At 31.8% G+C, this 6,144-nt stretch overlaps 1 protein-coding gene across 1 annotated transcript in view; it reads left to right on the plus strand.

Annotated features, from left to right (window-relative positions):
- LOC143080918 (uncharacterized) overlaps nucleotides 1-6,144 on the plus strand; it is a 493,997-nt gene that overhangs the window by 151,090 nt on the left and 336,763 nt on the right. The window lies entirely within an intron of this gene.

Consider the following 6,144-nt stretch of genomic DNA (forward strand, 5'->3'; position numbering starts at 1 on the left):
AAAGTGTATATTTCAGGAAAGAGGTAGTGGTACTTACCTTTTTGATTCTAATTAATATCATGGATATTGTTCCTGTGATTTTGTGATTTACATTTCAATGAATATACAATAACTTCTTCCAAACCGAACAATATTTAAGATAACTTTTTTTTACAATGTTAAAAGTGGTACTGTTGCCTTGTTCATGTTCATGTTTGTTTTTACATTAAATTTGAGTCTTTGTCGATACCATACTTATTCCAGACGTTCCGTATTAGAAGACGTTTCTGGCATTTTCTCTGCACTTCTTGTATTATTATTACTTCATCACGATGACAAGAATAACAGTAGAGAGTTTCATTAATTGATAGAACAAAACAACAATTCGCTGAATGTTTACAAAATGTCAAAACGAGCCAAAGACCAAAACATGACAAGGACAGTTAAGCACCTTTTTTGGAGACAAAAAGTATATTCATAAAAAGGTTTTCAACCGAATTAATAGCAACTGACTTAAAAGATTATAATAAGAAAAAAAAGCTCGTCTGTACTAGTCGAATTTTACAAATGTAAAGTTGTTTATAAAAAATTATGTCATGGATGATGGTTAGTTACGTTTTTTGGGTAATAAGTTATACCGCATGGTTTTATTATTACCACAGGACAACACCCGAGACGTCCCAAAATATATAGGTGCTCCTATCATTGGAGGAACATCACACAGTTGTGTACACATATGGCGGCACGGAACACGATCGGAGATCCATTTGACAATCATACCACATCTTCCTATTTTTATCTGAGTATTCGTATATAAAGAGTAGAATGATCAATTTATTTCTCTAAACACTATTATCTCATAGCACTATAAACAAGCATCTCATTGCCTGTCATAGAAATTAACAAAAGAGCAGAAATGAGAAGTATATAGATGACTTTAATAAAGATTTATTATTGTATATATCTTACCTTGAATTAAACAGAAAATGTACCATTTAAAAAAAGCATTCATTTTGTGATAATCACTGTTATGAATGATACAGGAAAGTTATGGGAAATAATGAAAAACTATGATGAACTTTTGTTTCATTGTTATAAGTAATTAATATTTCCTGTTTGCTGCGTTATTATATTGATCTCACAATAAACTGATACTCGAAGGAATGAAATCAATGGTGGGTTCCAGTTTCATGAGAACACAAATGACGTTACAAACGCCATACCAATCATAAATCTATGATTTGTTTCGGTTTTACTCAAATCAATGGCAAATTTTGAAATATTCTAATATCTGGTAAAAAGATGGTAAAAAGAGTAATCAATTGTATTAAATGTCAATTGTTCATAAACAATTGAGAAGTCTTAAAATAAATAAAATTGAGAAAGGAAATGGGGAATGTGTCAAAGAGACAACAACCCGATCATAGAGCAGAAAACAGCCGAAGGCCACCAATGCGTCTTCAATGTGGCGAGAATTCCCGCACCCGTAGATGTCCTTCAGCTGGCCCCTAAAAATATGTATACTAGTACAGTGATAATGGACGTCATCCTAAACTCCGAATTATACACAAGAAACTAAAATTAAAAATCATACAAGACTTACAAAGGCCAGAGGCTCCTGACTTGGGACAGGCGCAAAATTGCGGTGGGGTTAAACATGTTTATGAGATCTCAACCCTCCCCTATACCTCTAGCAAATGTAGAAAAATAAACGCATCACAATACGCACATTAAAATTCAGTTCAAGAGAAGTTCGAGTCCGATGTCAAAAGATTTAACAAAATAAAATAAATGAAATGACAATAATACATAAATAACAACAGACTACTAGCAGTTAACTGACATGCCAGCTCCAGACATCAATTAAACTGATTGAAAGATTATGTCTTCATCATATGAATATCAGGCAAAATCCTTCCCGTTAGGGGTTTAGTATTATACTATCATAAAATATATGAGAAGAACATAACCCGTGTGATGCCAATAACTGTTTTTCTTAAATGTTAAAATAAGCGTAGAATGCATTTAAAGGTTAAAACACGAACTCAATACTTTAAACATGGTAAAAAATATATGATTTGTAACTTGAGGAAAATTACCTTGCCTTATGAACTATGTCAAGGTATTGGTTCACGATGCCTTTCTAAAAGGACACATGTGTCTCGGATCTTTGGTTTACCTACTAAAGCTATTTCTTTCTTTTTTAAAAACAGTGAACGGAAGTTATGCCCCTAACGAATAGGTCAAAACTCTTCGGTCATATGATAAAAAGTTAAAAGGTCAAGGTAAATCTTTAAAAGTTAAAAACGCATTTAAAGTAAAATATTATAAAAAAAAGGTCAATGACACATAATTGTTGAACAAGGTCATTGGTCCTAAGTGAGATTGCAAAATACCAAATGAGTCTAAGACCTTTAGTTTAATAGTTAAAGCTAATACAGTTTTTTTTAAGAAACCGTTAACTAGTGTTATGCCCCTTACACAATACATATCTCTTCGGTCAAAAAGAAACACAGTTGTGCCTTAATGAACTTTATATTTTCCACTAATCAAGAATTCTGTAACTATTATGGCATCTGTAATCACCCCATAATAAGTTGTTAGGTCAAAGATCAAAGTCGACGTAAAAAATTGACCTTGAACATTTTCGAGGTCACTTGAATTGATGATCATTGGTAAAGATCTTAGGTTTTGAGTTTTCGTGGCCAACCCGACATCGGTTAATTTTCAAAGGAACAAAATCCTACAATGAGTCTATCATGTTTATACATCTTTTCGATCTAAATAATCTGGGTTTGAGCCTTATTAAATACCACCATTAAGTTTTTTCTACCTTATATTATTACGGTGTTTGAATAATAAATGCAACAGTAGTATAACATGTTCATGCTCTTCATCTTGTCGTGTAAACGTCGGCAAAGTTTTGAAATCAATTGATCTATACTGTAGAACAGTTAAATGAATTTCGATTGCTGTGGGTCATCAATTCAACTGACAGATTCTCAGTTGTGGTGCACATATTGGAATTCAGATCGTTTAAAAATCACGAAAATACTGAACTCTGAGGAAAATTAAAAAAAGAAATTACAAATCAAACGGAAAGATCAAAAGCTCAAATTTAAGAAAATTTAAGAAAAGAATTGTCATTGATATGGTTATATTTATAAATTACCTGTTTACAAATATTTTAATTTTTTGAAAAACTAAGGGTTTTCTACTTCAGGCATATATTACCTTTGCTGTATTTGGCAAAACTTTTAGGAATTTTGGTTCTCAATGCTCTTCAACTTCGTACTTTATTTGGCCTTTTTAACTTTTTTGGATTCGAGCGTCACTGATGAGTCTTTTGTAGACGAAAAGCGCGTCTGGCGTATATACTAAATTTAGTCTTGGTATCTACGACGAGTTTCTTTTCACATATATTAACAGTCTGTCTAATTGTGTATTCTTTGCATAATAAATGTAATACTTTGCCTGAAGAATGCAGTCATTTAAAACTAAGTTATCAGAATTCAATATACCAAAAATGACACTGTCTTTATTCAAAAATATTTTTACTCTGAAAACTTAATACCACCAATTAGAAAATTTTCTCCAAAATTGTTTTATTTCTGTACATTCAAAAACGTTATGCTCTATAGTTTCTATTTTTTTTTTTGCAACTGGCACATTCATAAGTTTAGGAAAGTTTATATTTTTCAAGGAGATAGTTATGTGAGACTATTCTGTGTAAAATTTTATATTGGAAAGCTTGTTGTTTGCTTTCTAGAGTATATTTAAAACTTAGTGAATTAATATTGTTCCACTTTTCGTCACTAATTTCTATATTAAAACGTTCTTCCCACCTTTGTTGTGAAATAGGAGAAATGCTTCCCCGATCGATAAAAAGTGAATAACCATCTTTAGAGAATAATTTACTGATAGGCGTATTTTTATTCTCATGCTAAAAAACGAATCCAAATGAGTTGCTGTTAGGTGACATGTGTTGTTGTAATAACAAATCTTTCAAGTCACGTGGTAAAGCAAGTTTAATAGATAGAATGTCTACAAAAGTAACATTCAGGATATATATCTTTTGTTAATAGCAGCATGATACAAAAATTCGCCTTTATCATCTACAATATCATTGATGAACCTTATGCCTTTCATGTACCAAGATCTGTAAAAAATACTCGTTCTGTCAACTTTGATAAACGGATTGAACGAAATAAATTCGTTTCTAACATGAAATGCATTTAAATGGATAAAAATACCCTTGAAACGTTTCCAGGCAGATAACACTTCTATATAAAAAAAAAAGAGGTGCTTTTAAATTTGAAAACTCAAATGCATATCTGCTCATAAATAAATCCTCTAAATCAAAAAGGGAGAATAATGCTTTGGAAACATTTTTCCATTTGGAGTCATGTTCTGACAAAAATCGTTTTACCCACATTATACGAAAGGATAACAGCTGTACTTCCAAATTTGGGGCTTTCAGTCCCTCCTCGCTAGGAGACTTTTGAATAACTTCCGATTTAACTTTCTGAGTACTACCATACCATAAAAAACTATTAATGTCACGTTGTATTTTAATTACACGAGAATTTGGTACAGGTGTAGATGAAATGACATAAATAAGCTTCGATATTGCAAGTGATTTTAAAAGAACTACGATTTTACCGATCAAGAAAAGGTTTCTGAGCCTCCACATTTTAATTATTGATTCAATTTTTTCTATGCGTGTATCTAAATTAGAACAAACCATTTCTTCAAAAGCGTTAGATTTTAAACCTAAGGTTTTAAAACCATCTGTCCATTTATTAGGAAGGGAACCTTCTTTGTTAAATTTATTTCTTCCAATCCATGTTGCTTCGGTTTTAGAAAAATTGACTTTTAACCCTGAACACTTCTCAATATCATTGAAAGAATCTAATACAATTTGCGGGGAAATTGCATCTTGCAAAAAACAAGTGGTATCATCAGCCAAATTTTTATTTCAGTATCTCGAATTTTTATGCCAGATATCTGATTAGAACTAAATCCAATATTAACGACAAGACTAGATATATTTGAGTATAAAGTTAAGACCTTCCGGAACTTGCTACCAAAAATAAAACAAATCAATGCTATTTGAATAAATTTCCTTTCTAGCGTATCAAACGCATTTTCGAAATCGACAAGTAATATAAGCCCTGGATAATTCTTTAAAGTAGTAAACAATATAATATCAGCAATAAGTCGTAGATTTTGACCATATATCTACCAGCCATATATCCCGTTTTGTCCGAATCTATAAGTTTCGGAAGAAATAATTTCATTCTTTCCGCAATAATTTTAGCTAATAATTAGTAATGAAAATTTAAGAGAGAAACAAGACGCCAGTTCGACAAGAGTGTCCTATCTTTATCTTTTTATGGAATAAGAGTAAGAATATCCCGTCTTTGGTCTATTGAGAGGGTTCATGTCTCGAAGGAATATTCATAGCTTTCTAAAGCATATTTTTTTCATATCAATCCAGAAAAATTTGTAAAACTCAGCAGTAAGCCCGTCTGTACCAGGGCTCTTATAATTTTTAAATGTTTTTAAAACTTTAACGCACTCAGATTCTGAAATATCTGCTTCGCATATATACTTTTCCAGATCCGTAGGCTTTAAATAAATTTAAATAAAAATAGTTAGAATCACCTGAGTATTTATCAGGGTCTCCTTCTGACGAGTACAAATATACGTAGAATTTCTATATATCGGGGTTAACTACACATCTAGATAAGGATGAAGATTGGTACCAATTAAAACGTTTCAACGCGCTGCAAACTGTCCTAGGTCAGCAATATGATGTTCAGCAGTTGCCGTGTGTTTATGTGGTTCATTAAGTGTTTCTCTTTTCTTATTTGTTAAATGGATTAAACCGTTGGTTTTCCCGTTTGAATAGTTTTACACTAGTGATTATTGGGGGTCTAAACAGCTTGCTGTTCGGTGTCAGCGAAGTCTTTGTGTTGAAGACCGTACCTTGACCTATAATGGTTTACATTTATAAATTGTTTCTTGGATGAAGAGTTGTCTCATTGGCACTCATACTAAATCTCCTTATATATATCTAGCCAATGAGGAATGAATAGTTTTTGCGAGTAGAGTATATGATACCTGGTTATACTGATATTGCTAATTATTGTGCAGTAATAT

This window comes from Mytilus galloprovincialis, chromosome 6 (genome assembly GCF_965363235.1).
Source record: "Mytilus galloprovincialis chromosome 6, xbMytGall1.hap1.1, whole genome shotgun sequence".
NCBI lineage: Eukaryota > Metazoa > Mollusca > Bivalvia > Mytilida > Mytilidae > Mytilus > Mytilus galloprovincialis.